Below are 17,710 nucleotides of genomic sequence, written 5' to 3' on the forward strand. Positions count from 1 at the left end.
GATCATGACATGAGCTAAAGTTGGATGTTTAACCGACTGAGTCACCCAGGCACCCCTTTAAAGATTTTATTTTTTTTAATTAAAAAAACTTTTTTTTAATGTTTATTTATTTTTGAGACAGAGAGATACAGAGCATGAACGAGGGAGGGTCAGAGAGAGAAGGAGACACAGAATCTGAAGCAGGCTCCAGGCTCTGAGCTGTCAGCACAGAGCCCGACACGGGGCTCGAACTCACGGACTGTGAGATCATGACCTGAGCCGAAGTCGGCCGCTTAACCGACTGAGTCACCCAGGCACCCCATTTAAAGATTTTATTTTTAAGTAATCTCTACCCCCCATGTGGGGCCCGAGCTTACAACCCCGAGATCAAGAGACACATGCTCCACTGACTGAGCCAGCCAGGCACCCCTATATTGTTTTCTCTCTCTCTCTTTTTTTTTTTTTTTGATGTTTTTATTTTTGAGACAGAACAAGTGAGAGAGCGAGCGAGAGAACAAGAGCAGGGGAGGGGCAGAGAGAGAGGGAGATAGAGGCTCTGAAGCAGGCTCCAGGCTCTGTCAGCACAGAGCCTGATGTGGGGCTGGAACTCACCAACTGTGAGATCATGACCTGAGATGAAATTGGATGCTTAACCGATTGAGCCACCCAGAGCCCCTCTTGTTTTTTGTTTTTGTTTTTAATGTTTGCTTACTTTTGAGAGAGAGAGAGAGGGAGGGAGAGATTTAGCAGGGGAGGAGGGGCAGAGAGAGAGGGGGACAGATGATCTGAAGCAGGCTCTGTGCTGATAGAGAGCCTGCTGTGGGGCTCGAACTCACTAACTGTGAGATCGTGACCTGAGCTTAAGTTGGATGCTTAACCGACTGAGCCACCCAGCACCCAATCGATTTAATTTTGTAATATATCAAATATGTACATGGTTTACAATTTAAGACTATACTGAAAGAATTACTTCAGTCTTGATTCTGTCTCTAGGCTCTCCACTACAATTCTCACTCACCCAATGTATGTATGTGTGTATTCTTATTTTTCTTTTCTGTAAAAACTTGTGACCTTTTTTTAATTGTGATGAAAAAATTTACCATCTTAACCATTTTTAAGCATACAGTTTAGTAGCGTTAAGTATATTCACATTGTTGTGCCACAGATCTGAGAACTTTCTTCATCTTATAAAACTGGAACTCTGTACCCATGGAACAACTCCCCATTTCCCCCTCCTCCAGCCTGTGGCTATTCTACTTTGTGTTTCTAGGAGTTTGACTATTTTAGATACCTCATATGGTTGAAATCATGCATTATTTTTGTGGCTGGCTTATTGCACTTAACCATAATGTCCACAAGGCTCATCCATGTTGTAGAATGTGGCAAGATTTCCTTCCTTTTTTACAGCTTAACAATATTCCATTGTATGTATATACCACATTATATTTATCCATTCATCCATGGCTCATTGACTTTCTGGTTATTGTGAATAGTGCTGCTGTGAGCATGGAGGTGTCCAAATATCTCTTCATGATCCTGTTTTCAATTCTTTTTAAATTTTTTTTTGTTTTAACGTTTATTTATTTATTTATTTATTTTTTATTTTATTTAAAAAAAATTTTTTTTTCCAACGTTTATTTATTTTTGGGACAGAGAGAGACAGAGCATGAATGGGGGAGGGGCAGAGAGAGAGGGAGACACAGAATCGGAAACAGGCTCCAGGCTCTGAGCCATCAGCCCAGAGCCTGACGCGGGGCTCGAACTGACGGACCGCGAGATCGTGACCTGGCTGAAGTTGGACGCTTAACCGACTGCGCCACCCAGGCGCCCCAACGTTTATTTATTTTTGAGACAGAGAGAGACAGAGCATGAACGGGGGAGGGTAAGAGAGAGGGAGACACAGAATCTGAAACAGGCTCTAGGCTCTGAGCCGTCAGCACAGAGCCCGACGTGGGGCTCAAACTCATGGACCGCAAAATCATGACCTGAGCCGAAGTCAGCCGCTTAACCGACTGAGCCACCCAGGCGCCCCTCAATTCTTATGAATATATACCCAGAAGTGGGATTGCTGGATCATATGGTAGTCTATTTTTCATTAAAAATTTTTTTTTAAAACGTTTATTTATTTTTGAGAGACAGAGAGGGCATGAGCTGGAGAGGGGCAGAGATAGACACAGAATCGGAAACAGGCTCCAGGCTCTGAGCTGTCATTGCAGAGCCCAACGCGGGGCTCAGACCCATGAACTGTGAGATCATGACCTGAGCTGAAGTCAGATGCTTAACTGACTGAGCTACCCAGGCGCCCCTATTTTTCATTTTTTGAGCAATTTCCATCCCGTTTTCCATAGAGATCATACCATTTTATATTTTATATTCCTGCTAATAGTACAAAAGGGTTCCAATTTCTCCACATCCCCATCAACACTTATTTTCTGTTTCTTTGATAGTAGCCATTCTGTTAGGTGTGAGGTGATATTTCATTGTGGTTTTAATTTGCATTTCTCATGATTAGTGATGTTGAGCATCTTTTCATATACTTGTTGGCAATTTGTATATCAGCTTTGGAGAAATGTCTATTCAAATCCTTTGCCCCAATTTTAATTGGATTATCTGATTTTTTGTTGTTGTTGAGTTGGAGGAGTTCTTTACCTCTTCTGGATACTAACCCCTTATCAGGCATGTGATTTGTGGGTATTTTCTCCCATTCTGTAGGTTGCCTTTTCTCTCTTAATTGTGTTCTTTGCTGTGCAAAAGTTGGAAAGTTTGATGTTTCCCATTTCTGTGTGTGATCCTTGTTCTTTTTCCACCTAACAATATATTCAAGAAATCATTCCATATCAATTCAGAGCTTCCCCCTTCCCCCACACCCACCCCATGATAATGTGATTTATAATAAGAAATACATATTTGATCTTTGTCCAGTTTTTAGCACAGAGCTCCTAAAACTCTTGGAATTTCCTAAGTGATTAGAGTGATGTGTGTCTTGACATTCAAAACAAACCTCTTTGAACCACACTGTATTTATGTTAAGGAGCTGACTTTTGGAAAGCTGTGGGATAGGGGCTGGTTGCTAGGGAAACCAACCAAGTGATTAGATGGTTGGATTTTCAGTCTCACCTTCTCAACCTCAGAGAGAGAGGTTGGAGGTAGGATCAGTTGCCAGTGGCCAGTGATTTAGTGAACCATGCCTAGGTAAAGAAGCCTCCATAAAAGGCCAAAAGGTTGAGGTTCAGAAAGCTTCCAGTTTGGTGATTGTGTAGAGATTTGGGTAGCTTGGTGGGTCAGTGGATGTGGATGCTCTAACCCTTTTCCCACATACCTTGCCCTGTATGTCTCTTCCATCTGACTAACCAGTAATCTAGTAAGTAAAATGTTTGGGTTGTTATCACTTTGAAGTTATTACGAAAAATAGTGAATAATGTTATAAATAATAGTCATGAATAATAGCATACAAGTTTTTGTGTAGACATAATGCTTTCGGTTCTCTTGGCATTATACCTAGGAATGGAATTGCTGGTTGTTATGGTAATTCTGTATTTGGGATTTAAGGAGATTCCAAATCTGTTTTCTCAAAAGACTGTACTATTTCATATTCTTATCAGCAGTATATGAGGGTTAGAATTTCTCCTTATCCTCACCACCACGTGTTATTTGCCTTCTTTTAGATTATAGCTACCCTAATGGATGTGCAGTGTTATCTCATGGCTTTGATTTGCATTTTCCTAATGACTAATAATGGTGAACATCTTTTCATGTGCTTATTGGCCATTTATATATCTTAGAGAAGTCTCTTTTCAGATACTTTGCCCATTTAAAATATTAGGTTATTTGTTTTTTATTATTACTGAATATATTGTAAATGCTGCAAGTCCCTTATCAGATACATGATTTGCAGAAATTTTCTCTCATTTTATGGATTGTCTTTTCACTTTCTTGATGGTATTATTGAAGCACAAAAGTAATTTTGATGATGTCCAATTTATTTTTTCTTCTGTTGATTGTGCTTTTGGTATTATATCTTAAGGCTTTGTCTCATAGTCATGAATATATTATATATTTGCTGTATTTGATGCAGTTAGCAATTGGTCAAGCATTTGATTTACCCCACCAAGAATGTGTGTTGTCCATAGGGTAAATATGAGTAGGACTTTGACTTTTTGGTTAGAAACTTGTAGGGCTTTACTTTGTGGTTAGAAATCTATAAGCTTCAGTTTTGGCTCTAATAAAAGCAGTTTTACATAACTGTACTTAACCTTTATTTTATAAAGGGTAAGGAAGGATATATATTTCATTGGTGAAATTTATTTATTATTTTTATTTTCTTAAAGCTTTTATTTTTAAGTAATCTCTACCCCCAACATGGGGCTCAAACTCAACCCTGAGATTAAGAGTTGCATGCTCTATTGACTGAGCCAGCCAGGTGCTCCATTAGTGAAATTTTTTTAACTTCATTTTTATTATTTTAAAAAAAAAATTTTTTTTTTCAACGTTTATTTATTTTTGGGACAGAGAGAGACAGAGCATGAACGGGGGAGGGGCAGAGAGAGAGGGGGACACAGAATCGGAAACAGGCTCCAGGCTCTGAGCCATCAGCCCAGAGCCTGATGCGGGGCTCGAACTCACGGACCGCGAGATCGTGACCTGGCTGAAGTCGGACGCTTAACCGACTGCGCCACCCAGGCGCCCCTCATTTTTATTATTAAAAAAATTTTTTTAAGTTTATTCGGAAAGAGAGATAGTGTGTGTGTGCACATGCGAGCGGGAGAAGGGGCAGCGAGAGAGGAGAGAGAATTCTGAGCAGGCTCTGCACTGGCAGCGTGAGCCCAACACAGGGCTTAAACTCAAAAATCATGAGATCATAACCTGAGCCAAAATCAAGAGTTGGACGCTCAACACTCTGAGCCACCCAGGTGCCCCTAATTTCACTTTTAATATTTGATTAATTCTCAGTTTACTGTATCCTTAATAACCACTGTATTTTTGAGGTCCAGACTGGGTTGGAGGGAAATACAAATTGAGATAGTGTGTGTCATAGGGTAATTAAAGACACCGTAAATGCCAAATACTGAGGAACTTGTTAGGCTTTTAGGCCAATATGGGTAAGAACTAGAAACCGAGAACTGGTCCAAAATCAAGAAACATTCAAAGCCTTGAGCATGTCAGTTTATCTTGCTGTTGACAAATTTGAAATATTCAGGACCATGTCTTTAGGGATTGTTGCTTTGGGAATGATTTTGGGTATTCTGTTAAGTGCTTTTACCTTCAGTTGTTAAGCTAGATTAAAAATGAGCTGAACGAAATTTAGGAAAATTCTTACCTGCTCCCTGTGTAATCTTGAAATTATAGAATTGTTTTACTTTTGAAGGTCATCAAATCTAGACTTTTTAATTTGAAGATAAAGAAACAGGATTGAAGAGATTAAATTTGTTTGTAGGCACACGGTGGCAGAATTCAGGTCACCTGAATACCAGTTTAGTGTTCTTATTCCACCTTCACAAAAAACCCAGAGCATTTCATAGTATAACTTGGAAGGGCTGTTTGGTTCATTGTCTTTGGGAGAGAGCTAAAATGACAAGTTACATACCTAAAAGAGTCTAAAATAGGAAAATCTTCCATCAGGATTTAAGTGGTCACATTGTTTGCGGTCCTTAAGTTGTCACAAATAGCTTTGTTCAGAATTGGTTACTGGTGAGGACTTTGGTTTATTTTTATTTTAGTAATGTGATGATTTTCAGTCTTTAAATCTGCATTTGGGAGAATATTTCTTAGTAGATTTTATACACACAGAAACACACAGCCACCCACCCTCACATCCCAAATGTAGCCCCGTGCCTCCCTATGTTTCATATACTCAAACTGTAGTTGGTATTATTAATAAGAGTCTTTTTCATCCACATTTTCTCTCTCTTTTTAAGTTTATTTATTTTGAGAGAGAGAGCTGGGGAGGCACAGAGAGAGAGGGAGGGCAGGAGGGAGACAGAATCCCAAGCAGGCTTCCACACCCCCAGTGCAGAGCCTGATGTGGGGGGGCTCAAACTCATGAACTGTGAGATCATGACCTGAGTCAAAATCAAGAGTTGGATGCTCAACCGACTGAGCCACCTGAGCCACCCAGGCCCCCTTCACCTACATTTTCTACCCCAATGCTCATTTCCAGTTATATTTTTTATGTCGCTTTTGTGCCCAGAGTAGACATTTCCAGTTTTGTGTCTGGCCATGTTCATAACACTAATACTACAGTTGGTAGCATTACTTTTATAAGTTATTTCATTTTTGTGTATTTATTCATTCATTTATGTGCTATATACATGTGTTAAGAAACTGAAAAGTACAAGAGGATGTGCAGTGATCTGTCTTCTTGCAACTATCTTCTTTCTTCTATGCAGTAGCTATCTTTATCAGTTTGTTGTGAAATCTTCCAAAGTAATGTGAGGTATATGTAGCAAATTTATGCACTATAGATGTGTATGTGTTCCTTTTTCTATTGCTTTTCACACACACAGTAACATTCTATATGTTGGTTTGTACTTCCCTTTTTTTCACTTAACAGTTTATCTTGGAGATCCTAAATAGAATTACCTCCTTTATGGTAGTTTTCGTAATATGCACTGTATGTATATTTCATGGTTTACTTTGACTAGTCCTCTGTTTAACAGACATAGGTGGTTTCCAGTCTTTGTTATTGCAAAAAGTGCTCTGCCTATGTAGGGGTGAATTCATGGACATGGGATTGCTTGGTCAAAGTATGTACCCCATTAGTGTCTGAGTATAGTTGTTTCTCTCACATCAACACATGTATTATGGATTTTGCTTTTTTTTTTTAATTTTTAATGTTTGTTTTGAGAGAGAGAGAGAGAGAGCGAGAGAGAGAGAGAGAAAGAATATGAGTGGGGGAGGGGCAGAGAGAGGGAGACACAGAATCTGAAGAAGGCTCCAGGCTCTGAGCTGTCAGCACAGAGCCCGACGCAGGGCTCGAACTCATGGAGCATGAGATCATGACCTGAGCTGAAGTCGGTCGCTTAACCAACTGAGCCACCCAGGTGCCCTGGTATTTTGCTGTTTTTTTTAAATAAAGATTTTACTTGAAGTAATCTCTACACCTAATGTGGGGCTTGAATTCACAACCTTGAGATCAAGAGTCACATGTTCTACCTGCTGAACCAGCAGGCACCCCTGATTTTTGCTTTTTTGAGTGATGTTGCTTTTCAGTAAGTGATGAGTCATTCTTCAGCATGAGTATTGAAGGGAATTTAAAATCACCAATTTGGGAGCTCCTGGGTGGCTCGGTTGGTTGAGCATCTGGCTCTTGGTTTCAGCTCAGGTCATGATCTCATAGTTCTTGAGTTCTTTTTTTTTTTTTTTTTCAACGTTTATTTATTTTTGGGACAGAGAGAGACAGAGCATGAACGGGGGAGGGGCAGAGAGAGAGGGAGACACAGAATCGGAAACAGGCTCCAGGCTCTGAGCCATTAGCCCAGAGCCTGACATGGCTCAGAGCCTGACGCGGGGCTCGAACTCACGGACCGCGAGATCGTGACCTGGCTGAAGTCGGGCGCTTAACTGACTGCGCCACCCAGGCGCCCCTCATAGTTCTTGAGTTCAAACCCACAGATAGAGCCCTTGACAGCACAGAGCCTGCTTGGGATTCTCTCTCCCCCACTCTGTCTGCCCCTCCTCTGCTCACTCTTTCTGTTTTTCTCAAAATAAAATAAAATCACTAATTTGCCCCTTTTTGATCATTCTTCTGGGATAATTTTTGCATAGTAAAATGTTATGCAGCTCATTGAATACATTATTTAAAGTAGATCTCAAGGGCAGTCCATTAGAAGATTGTTTTGTATAGGTAAAAACCATAGATTTAAAAAAAATTTGTGAAGACTAAAAAATTTAGTGAGAGATTTTGGTAAAAAGATATGTACATCTTCCTTGATTATCATAGTTGAGTAAATTCTTTTCTTGCCTCTTATTCCTCCTTTAAAATTGAGTAGGATAATTTATCTTTCTAAAATTCAAATTTTATCATTCACATTTCTTGGATGACTCATCATTGTCCACATTAGTAGTTTTATACTTTTTTGAACCCCGTGAGGTGTCTGATGAAAGTTGTTTACTCTTTTCCCAGACAAATATGTAAATATTCATATTAGAATTCCTGCAACTGTGAGGTGAGGGGGTCACTGAACTCCTTTTGCCCATTTATGTATCCATAGACCCCAGTTAAGGCTTCCTGCATTATTTGATAGATTTAGCATGTCTTCAGCATGTGTAGGTTGACATAACAGGAATTTCAGAATTCAGCTCCAATATATGAACTTCCTCTGCTGCTCACTCTTAACACCTACCCTGTCCATGAACCACTTTTAAAAACTTAAGTGCACCTAAAACCAATCCGGTGTTATATGTCAATTGTGTCTCCATTAGAACAGAGGCCTTTTATTCTTTTTGCTATTTCACTCTGCCTGTTGTCCAGTTGGTATATTCCTTTTTTTAATCACTGCATAATTTTTAAAATTTTTATTAAGAGAGAGCATGAGTTGGAGAGAGGAGCGGAGGGAGAGAGAGAATCTTTTTTTAAAAAATGTTTTTAATGTTTATTCATTTTTTGAGAGAGAGAGAGAGAGAAAGAGAGCGCGCACGCGCGCGCGCACAAGTGGGGGAGGGGCTGAGCTGTCAGCACAGAGCCTGATGCGGGGCTCGAACCCATGAACCTCGAGATCGTGACCTGAACCAAAGTTGACTGCTTAACCGACTGTGCCACCCAGGTGCTCTGAGAGAAGAGAGAGCGAGAGCAAGAACGAGAGAGAGAGAGAAAGAAAAAGAAAATCTTAAGTGGGCTCCACACTCGGTGCAGAGTGTGACCTGAGCATGACCATGGGATCATGACCTGTGCTGAAAACAATAGTTCAACCAACTGAGCCACCCAGGTGCTCCTATCACTGCATAAATGAATTCACTTGAAACTTATTTTACATCTGTGCTTCCGTGCTCATTAATTCTTGTTTCTTCCCATAGTATTCCCTCTCATAGCATTTAAAAATTAATCCTTTAGTACACATTTATTAAAGCCACTAGTTCATTACATAGTTATTGAATACCTGCTAGGTTCCATGTCTAGCTTTGTTTGTTTGTTTGTTTTGGTTAAAACATGCTTAGTGTAGAATTGACAATTTAGCTTCATTCTTTTCTCCCAGTGGTAGTTAACCTTTTTAAATACACACTTGTGAGGGGCACCTGGGTGGCGCAGTCGGTTAAGCGTCCGACTTCAGCCAGGTCACGATCTCGCGGTCCGTGAGTTCGAGCCCCGCGTCGGGCTCTGGGCTGATGGCTCGGAGCCTGGAGCCTGTTTCCGATTCTGTGTCTCCCTCTCTCTCTGCCCCTCCCCTGTTCATGCTCTGTCTCTCTCTGTCCCAAAAATAAATAAACGTTGAAAAAAAAATTAAAAAAAAAATAAATAAATACACACTTGTGGGACATTAAATACATTAACAATATTGTACAACCATCTGTTTCCAGAACCCTTTCAACTTCCCTAACTGAAACTCTGTACGCATTAAAACTAACTTCCCATTCTTCCCTCCCTTAGTCCGTGACAACCACCAATCTACTTTATCTCTATGAATCTGACTACTCTAGAAACCTCATATAAGAGACATTATACTATATCCTTTTGTGGCTAGCTTATTTCACTTAGCATAATGTCATTACCAAACATTTCAGAAAGAAATTCTACCAATTCTCTATAGTCTCTTTCAGAAAATAGAAGGAATACTTCCAGAAAATAGGGAATACTTCCTAATTCATCCTATGAAGCCAGCATTACCCTAATACCAAAACCACATAAAGACCATACAGGAGGAAAACTACAGATCAGTATCTCTCATGAACATAAAAGCAGAAATCCTCAACAGAATATTAGCAAATTGAATGAATCTTACGGTAAATAAAAAGAATTACACACATTATGACCAAGTGGGATTTATTTCAGGTATGCAAGCCTGGTTTAGCATCCAGAAATGAAATGATGTACTTTATCACATCATATGATTATATGAAGAAAATTCATATTATATTAATAGATTAATAAATCATGCTTTATATTAATACATGCAAAAAAGCATTTGACAGAATTCAGTATCTATTCATGATAAAAATGTTCAGCAAACCAAACATAGAGGGGGTCTCTCCCAAGTTGATATGGCACATCTCTAAAACCCCCATGGCTAACATCATACTTTAATAGTGTGAGAAATTAAAGGCTAAGATCTGGAACAAGGCAAAGATGTCCCTGCTCCCCACTCCTTTTCAGCATTGTCTTGGAAGTCCTAGAGAATGCAGTAAAACAAGAAAAGGAAATAAAAGGTATACAGATTGGTAAGGAAGAATTAAAATGGTCTTTGTTCGGGGCACCTGGCTCAGTTGGTTGAGTGTCTGACTCTGAATTTTGACTGAGGCCATGATCTCACAGTTTGTGGATTCGAGCCATAGATTGGGCTCCGTGCTGACATTGCAGAGCCTGCTTGGGATTCTGTCTCTCTCCCTGCCCCATGCATCCGTATGCCTCGTGCGTGCTCCCCCCCGCCCCCAAAATAAATAAAGTTAGAAAAAAATAAACTAAGCTCTTTGAAAAAAAATTGTCTTTGTTCACAGATGTGATTGTCTATGTAGAAAATTTCAAGAGTTAACAAAGTATCTTTTGTAACTAATTGATTATAGCGAGGTTTCAAAATACAAGATGAATATACAGAAGCCAATTGCTTTCTTATATACCAGCAACGAACAGTTGGAATCTGGAAATAAAGCAGTGCTATCTATATTAGCACCCCCCCAATCCCTTAGATATTAATCTTAAAGAAAATATACAAAATCTGCATGAGGAAAGCTGTAAACTCTTTGAAAGAAATCAAATAATACTTAAATAAATGGAAAAATATTCCATATTGCATGGACAGGAAGATTCAATATTGTTCAAGCTGTCAGCTCTTTTGAATTTGATCTGTAGATTCAGTGTGATCCAAGTCAAAATCCCAGCAAGCTATTTTATGGATATATCGATAAACAAAGCTCCTTTTATTCAGGTAAGTATCATCAATGGCTACTAAATGGTTGATTATTAGAGAACAGAATATTCACACATTTCTAAGGTATTACCTGAGGTACTAAACATTTTAGATATGCAGAAAAGTTGAAAGTAGTTAATACCATATACTTGCCCCCTAGATTCAACATTTATTACAATTTTGGTGTAGTTTCTTTTTCTATTAGCTTGCTAGGTGGCCATAACACAACTGGGTTGCTTAAACAATAGTCACTTATTGGGGCGCCTGGGTGGCTTGGTTGGTTGGGCGTCTGACTTCGGCTCAGGTCATGATCTCACGGTCCGTGGGTTCGAGCCCCGCGTCAGGCTCTGTGCTGACAGCTCAGAGCCTGGAGCCTGTTTCGGATTCTGTCTCCCTCTCTCTCTGCCCCTCCCCTGTTCATGCTCTGTCTCTCTCTGTCTCAAAAATAAATAAACGTTAAAAAAAAAAAAAACAATAGTCACTTATTGTTTTACGGTTCTAAACATTTATTTGTTTTTTATTTTATTTTTTAAGTTTATTTACTTAGATATCACAAGCAGGGGAGGGTCAGAGAGAAGGAGAGATAATTCCAAGCAGGCTCCATGCCAACAGTGTAGAGCCTGATGTGGGGCTCGAACCCATGAACCATGATATCATGACTTGAGCTGAGATGAAGAGTCAGACGCCCATCAAACTGTGCCACCCAAGTGCCCCTCTAAACATTTTTTTGTTTGTTTGTTTTCTATTTATTTATTTATTTTTTAAAACTTACATCCAGATTAGCATATAGTGCAACAATGATTTCAGGAATAGATTCCTTAGTGCCCCTACCCATCTAGCCTATCCCCCCTCCCACTAAACATTTTTTTTATTTTTTATTTTTTTAATATGAAATTTATTGTCAAATTGGTTTCCATACAACACCCAGTGCTCATCCCAAAAGGTGCCCTCCTCAATACGCGTCACCCACTCTCCCCTCCCTCTCACCCCCCATTAACCCTCAGTTTGTTCTCAGTTTTTTTTTCAAATTTTATTTTTTTAATGTTTATTTATTTTTGAGACAGAGACAGAGCATGAACGGGGGAGGGTCAGAGAGAGGGAGACACAGAATCTGAAACAGGCTCCAGGCTCTGAGCTGTCAGCACAGAGCCTGATGTGGGGCTCGAACTCATGGACCGCGAGATCATGACCTGAGCCGAAGTCGGCCGCTTAACCGACTGAGCCACCCAGGCACCCCTATTCTCAGTTTTTAAGAGTCTCTTATGCTTTGGCTCTCTCCCTCTCTAGCCTCTTTTTTTTAAAATTTTTCTTCCCCTCCCCCATGGACTTCTGTTAAGTTTCTCAGGATCCACGTAAGAGTGAAAACATATGGTATCTCTCTTTCTCTGTATGACTTATTTCACTTAGCATAACACTCTTCAGTTCCATCCATGTTGCTACAAAAGGCCATATTTCATTCTTTCTCATTGCCACGTAGTACTTCATTGTGTATATAAACCACAATTTCTTTATCCATTCATCAGTTGATGGACATTTAGGCTCTTTCCATAATTTGGCTATTGTTGAGAGTGCTGCTATAAACATTGGGGTATAAGTGCCCCTATGCATCAGCACTTCTGTATTCCTTGAGTAAATTCCTAGCAGTGCTATTGCTGGGTCATAGGGTAGGTCTATTTTTAATTTTTTGAGGAACCTCCACACTGTTTTCCAGAGTGGCTGCACCAGTTTGCATTCCCACCAACAGTGCAAGAGGGTTCCCGTTTCTCCACATCCTCGCCAGCATCTATAGTCTCCTGATTTGTTCATTTTAGCCACTCTGACTGGTGTGAGGTGATACCTGAGTGTGGTTTTGATTTGTATTTCCTTGATGGGGAGTGACATTGAGCATCTTTTCATGTGCCTGTTAGTCATCTGGATGTCTTCTTTAGAGAAGTGTCTATTCATGTTTTCTGCCCATTTCTTCACTGGATTATTTATTTTTTGGGTGTTGAGTTTGGTGAGTTCTTTATAGATTTTGGATACTAGCCCTTTGTCCGATATGTCATTTGCAAATATCTTTTCCCATTCCGTTGGTTGCCTTTTAGTTTTGTTGTTTCCTTTGCTGTGCAGAAGCTTTTTATCTTCATGAGGTCCCAATAGTTCATTTTTGCTTTTAATTCCCTTGGCTTTGGGGATGTGTCAAGTAAGAAATTGCTGCAGCTGAGGTCGAAGAGGTTTTTTTGAGGAGAGAATGTGAGTGTGGGAGGGGCATAGAGAGAGGGAGACAGACGATCTGAAGCGGGCTGTGCACTGACAGTAGAGAGTCTGATGGGGGCTTGAACTCATAAGCCGTGAGATCTACCTAAGCCGAAGTTGGATGCTTAACGGACTGAGCCATCCAGGTGCCCCTATTGTCTTACATTTCGGAAGACTAGGTGTCTGGGATCAAGTATCAGTGGGGCCTTGTTCCCTCTGAAGATGTTAGGGAAGGATCTGTTCCAGGTTTCTCTCTTAGTTTCTGGTAGTTCTTTAGCTTGTGCTGGCATAACTCCAGTGTTTACGTGTGTCCAAATCCCCATGCCCCCCTTTTTTTTCAAACAAAAGGCATTTATTCTCTCACAGTTCTGGAGGCTGGAAGTCCAGAATTTCCCCTTTTTATCAGGACACCAATCACGTTGAATTACAGGCTCATCCTACTCCATATGACTTCATACTAACTAATGACATCTGCAATGACCCTAGTACCCAGTAAGGTACTAAGGGTTAGGGCTTCAATTTAAGGATGTTGAGGGGGAATGTAATTTAATCCATAACATTCTGTCTCTACATACATACATACATACATACATGTTTTTGAACCATTTGAGAGTAATTGCAGACATGACACGTATTGCTTCAGCATGCAGTAGTAACATGCAGTATCGTATCTAAGAAAATTAGTCATAGTTCCCTATTATTATGTAATATCTGTTCTACATTCAGCTGGTCTTTGATAGCTGTTTTTTCAAACACCAGGACCTAATCAAGGTTTATATGTTCGATTTGGTTGGCTCCTAAGTCTTGTTTATTTAAAAAATTTTTATTGATGTTTATTTATTTTGTTTTGTTTTGTTTTGTTTTGTTTTTTTTATTTATTTTTGGGACAGAGAGAGACAGAGCATGAACGGGGGAGGGGCAGAGAGAGAGGGAGACATAGAATCGGAAACAGGCTCCAGGCTCCGAGCCATCAGCCCAGAGCCTGACGCGGGGCTCGAACTCCCGGACCGCGAGATCTGACCTGGCTGAAGTCGGACGCTTAACCGACTGCGCCACCCAGGTGCCCCAGATGTTTGTTTATTTTTGAGAGACACAGAGTGAGAGTGGGGGAGGGGTAGAGAGAGAGACACACACATACACAGAATCTGAAGCAGGCTCCAGGCCCTGTATGTCTTGTTTATTTAGAGCAGTCATCCTTTTTATTTTTATTTTATTTATTTATTTATTTATTAAAAAAAATTTTTTTTAATGCTTATTTCTGAGACAGAGCATGAGTGGGGGAGGGGCAGAGAGAGAGGGAGACACAGAATCAGAAGCAGGCTCCAGGCTCTGAGCCCCAGTGCAGGGCTTGAACTCATGAACTGTGAGATCATGACCTGAGCCAAAGTTGGTTGCTCAACCGACTGAGCCACCCAGGCGCCCCTTTATTTTATTTTAAAGTTTATTTATTTTGAGAGGGGGAGAGAGAGTGAGTGAGCACCAGGGAGGGGCGCAGAGAGAGAGAGAGAAAATCCCAAGCAGGCTCTACACTGTCAGGGCAGAGCCTGATGCAGGGTTCGAACTCATGAACAGTGAGATCATGACCTGAGCCAAAGTCCAGAGTCGGATGCTTAACGGACTGAGCCACCCAGACGCACCCATCCAAGAGTATTAATACAGAAGGCTGTATTAATATACATGAGTATATATACAGAAGGCTCTTGATGGATAGTTAAGAGGGCTGTTTACATTAGTTGTCTCTCTTATAGTTATTCTGGCAAATGGACTTTATCTTTTTGTGTATCTCAGGGATTGTGTCACCACCTCAAAATGTTTATTTTATATGTGCAACACATATTCTGTATTTTAAGTTTTGACTATTTGGAACATACCCTTTCAATCTGGTGAAAATTCTCTTAGCTCATTCTCTGTAATATAGAAACACAACAGTTTATGTTGTTCTCTGAGCAGATACTTTGCTGGTTGTCTACTGCATAGTTACTGTTTTTTCATTTGTAATTAGTATCTTGGAGTAGATACTTTGGAATTATGTAAAATATACTGTTCTCAAACTTCTGCCTACGAATTTTCTTAATCCATTGGTGGATCCTGTCTGCAGCAAGTATTATTGGGTGTTCCAATGGTGATTTTCTGTTAGTATATATATATATTTTTTTAATTTTTTTTTTAACGTTTATTTATTTTTGAGACAGAGAGAGACAGAGCATGAACGGGGGAGGGTCAGAGATAGAGAGGGAGACACAGAATCTGAAACAGGCTCCAGGCTCCGAGCTGTCAGCACAGAGCTCGACGCGGGAACCGCGAGATCATGACCTGAGCCGAAGTCGGATGCTTAACCGACTGAGCCACCCAGGCGCCCCTGTTAAGTATATATTTCAACATATATATATATATGACAATTTTTATATGTGCCAGGCTGTATGCAAGGCATTGGAAATACAGAGATTATAAACATTCAGTCCGGGGTACTTGGGTGGCTCAGTCAGTCAAGCTTCCGACTTCAGCTCAGGTCACATTACAGCTTGTGAGTTCAAGCCCCGTATCAGGCTCTGTGCTGATAGCTCCGCACCTGGAGCCTGCTTTGAATTCTTTGTTCCCCCCGCCCCCGCTCATTCTGTGTGTGTGTGTCTCTCAAAAAGAAATAAACATTAAAAAAAAAAAGAAACATTCAGTCCTTGGGATGCTTGGATGGCTCAGTTGGTTAATTGTCTGACTTTTGGTTTCAGCTCAGGTCATGATCTCTCAGGTTTGTGAGATCAAGCCCTGCATTGGGCTTTGTTGGCAGTGCAGAGTCTGCTTGGAATTTCTCTCTCACCTCTTTCTCTACCCCTCCCCCATGCTCTCTTTCAAAGTAAATCAATAAAATAAAAAAAAAAAAAATTAAAACCCAATGCCATCCTTGCTTACAAGGAATTTGAAGTTTAGGTAGAAAGATAGTGTGTGTGTGTGTGTGTGTGTGTGTGTGTGTGTGTGTGTTTACCAATGTGATGTATGCTTTCTAAGATTATGCATAGTATATTTTGGGAGTTCAAAGACTGCTGAATAAATTGAGCATAATATGTAAGAATAAATTAACAAAAAGAATTGAGAGCATCAGATAGGAATATATTAACTAACAGTGGTTTGGTTGTAGTTAACAGTGGTTGTGGGAGTATTTGGCAAAGTTAGAGATATTAGAGAAGCATTTTTATTTTTTTGAAGAGTTTTGTTGTTGTTGTTCACTTGAGAGAGAACATGGTCAGGGGAGAGGGAGTGAGTCCCAAGCAGGCTCTGTACTATGCAGGGTTGGACCCCACAAACTGTGAGATCATGACCCAAGGTGAAATCAAGAGTTGGGCACCCAAATGACTGAGCCACCCAGGTGCCCCCAGAAAAGCATTTTAAAAAGAAAACACCATTCCTACCTTCTTGTAAAAGTAATCCACATTTGTTGTGGACAGCTTAGAAAAACTGAAGGTATAAAGAAGACAGCAAAATTTTACCATAACTCCCATGCTTTGTTGCCTTTCTTATGTGTCCCTTCCCATTTTTCTGCCCCCCCCCCTTTTTAAAATACGGAACGTTTCACGGATTTGTGTGTCATTCTTGTGCAGGGACCATGCTAATCTTCTCTGTATTGTTCCAGTTTTAGTATATGTGCTGCTGAAGTGAGCACCTCATTTTTTGGCTTTTGCGCAAAAGTGTATGGTTCTTTTAAAGTAATTGTAATTACTCACAATCTCATTTTTCCACTTAACATTAGATCATGTGCAATTTGGGGCGCCTGGGTGGCGCAGTCGGTTAAGCGTCCGACTTCAGCCAGGTCACGATCTCGCGGTCCGTGAGTTCGAGCCCCGCGTCAGGCTCTGGGCTGATGGCTCAGAGCCTGGAGCCTGTTTCCTAGTCTGTGTCTTCCTCTCTCTCTGCCCCTCCCCCGTTCATGCTCTGAAGATCATGTGCAATTTGTTTAAAATATTTCAAGATTTTAAATGGTTATATAAAATTTCATGTTACAGATAGGTTGAAGTAATAGTCTTTTTTTTTTTCCTCTCTGGTGCTTATGCCTGTGAACTTGACTGAAAGATTTTTTTGCAAGACAATTTTTTGTAAGACATTTTTTGTTTGCCTCTGTTCATCTCTATTAAATCATAGAATGGTTTTCTGAAATTTGTAAATATACAAAGGTACTTTTGGAAATCACAGCCAGTTGTAACCTGGTTTAAAAATAGCAAAAGTTTTCTTGAATATCAAATACAGGATTATAATTCATAATCATTCTGTGCTTTACAGATTTTAAGTATTGAGTGATATTAGTGGTCCTTAATTTTATTCCTTCATTTTAGAAATCAAAATATTGGGGTGGCTGGGTGGTTCAGTCAGTTGAATGTCTGACTGTTGATTTCAGCTCAGGTCTTGATCTTGCAGTTTGTGAGATTGAGCCCCGCATCGGGCTCTGCATT

The 17,710-nt window shown here is 40.2% G+C and overlaps 1 protein-coding gene and 1 non-coding gene across 11 annotated transcripts in view; one reads left to right on the top strand and one right to left on the bottom strand.

The window, feature by feature from the left end:
- Positions 1-17,710, top strand: part of WDR33 (WD repeat domain 33) — a 110,596-nt gene that overhangs the window by 5,087 nt on the left and 87,799 nt on the right. The gene's annotated exons all lie outside the window — the stretch shown is intronic.
- On the bottom strand, positions 16,820-16,926 carry LOC121031205 (U6 spliceosomal RNA). The gene has a single exon (XR_005790615.1). It is a non-coding gene; the product is annotated as a U6 spliceosomal RNA (small nuclear RNA).

Source organism: Herpailurus yagouaroundi, unplaced genomic scaffold (genome assembly GCF_014898765.1).
Source record: "Herpailurus yagouaroundi ecotype Mexico unplaced genomic scaffold, PumYag 140, whole genome shotgun sequence".
In the NCBI taxonomy this organism is placed as follows: Eukaryota; Metazoa; Chordata; class Mammalia; order Carnivora; family Felidae; genus Herpailurus; species Herpailurus yagouaroundi.